Genomic DNA, 1,774 nt, shown 5'->3' on the forward strand with positions numbered 1-1,774 from the left:
GCAGTTTGAGTCATAATGACGTGGCTTACGTGTGTGTTGAAAAAGGTGCTGCTTAGGCCAAAAAAAAAAATTGTCTGTTTCTGGTCACCCGACCGACCCTAAATTTCGGCGCCGACCCTAAACTTTTTTTTTCCAAACTCAAAATTTTTTTTTTTTTTTTTTTGGTGGTAAAGGACAGGATGAGAAAATGAACAACAAAAACGTGTGAAAACGAAAGTCCGCTGACGATTTGTAAATGTGTTGAGTGTCTTGTCTCTATGTATAGTGAATCCAGTCTCTTTGATGATTTTTAAAGTTACTTTTATTGGTCTACATTTGGGGTAAAAAAAAATAAAAAAAAAATAAAATAAATAAATCCCGACCTACCGACCCTATTTTTTTTAGCCATGTTACCAGAAACAGACAATTTTTTGTTTTGGCCTTACACCTGTATGCAAATCGTTGAAAATTCCACAACCTTGTGTGAAAGACAGTGGTAACGAGAGCGAGGTGGAAGGTTTACAACGACACCATCCGCTTTTGGAAGTAATTATGTTTTTTAAATAACGTGTACGGTGGCAAGTCAGTATTTCATTTCATGATGATTCTAAATAACTGTTGACAGGCTATAGGTTGTGGGACGTTACACACACACACACAAACACACACACACACACAAACACACACACACTCACACACACACACAAACACACACACACACTCACTGGCACACACACACACAAACACACACACACACACACACACATTCTCTCTTTCTGTCCCTTTTTCTCTCCCTACACAGACGCAGCCACACATGGACCCCTACACAGACGCAGCAACACATAGACCCCTACACAGACGCAGTAACACATAGACCCCTACACAGACGCAGCAACACATAGACCCCTACACAGACGCAGCAACACATAGACCCCTACACAGACGCAGCAACACATAGACCCCTACACAGACGCAGCCACACATGGACCCCTACACAGACGCAGCCACACATAGACCCCTACACAGACGCAGCCACACATGGACCCCTACACAGACGCAGCAACACATAGACCCCTACACAGACGCAGCAACACATAGACCCCTACACAGACGCAGCAACACATAGACCCCTACACAGACGCAGCAACACATAGACCCCTACACAGACAAGGAAGACAGTCATCCACACACACACACTCATGATCAGACTCACACACACCGGGGCCCGGTAGCTCAGTTGGTAGAGCACTGGACTTGTGATCGAAAGGTCGCAGGTTCGAATTCGGGCCGGGACGGACACGGGTCAACTTTATGTGCAGACCCAGAGACGGAAGCCATGTCCCACCCCCGTGTCATCACAATGGCACGTAAAAGACCTTGGTCATTCTGCCATAAGTGCAGGTGGCTGAATACACCTAAACACGCAGACACCTGGGTAGCGCGACTCCGTTGCTGCTAGCTTTCCACTGGGAGGAAGCGACCCGAATTTCCCAGCGATGGGACAATAAAGTAATGAGAATGAGAATGAGAATGAGACTCCTTTCTTCGAGTCAAATGCATCGTTATTTCTATTCACCCGCCACCCAGTCATCGTGATGTTTCGGAAACGCAGCTTTTGATGGCATTGGCGGCCTAAAGATACACACTGACCCGAAAAGAGAAGGGAGATCCCCGGCTTTCCTGTGACAACGAACATTTCTCGAAAAATAGGATACGCCGTGAAATCGTTCGCTGTCAGCAGGTAATAGACAATGTATTCTTCGCAGAGAAAGCAGGTGGAAAAACACAGCTAAAA

This window comes from Littorina saxatilis, linkage group LG9, assembly GCF_037325665.1.
Source record: "Littorina saxatilis isolate snail1 linkage group LG9, US_GU_Lsax_2.0, whole genome shotgun sequence".
NCBI lineage: Eukaryota > Metazoa > Mollusca > Gastropoda > Littorinimorpha > Littorinidae > Littorina > Littorina saxatilis.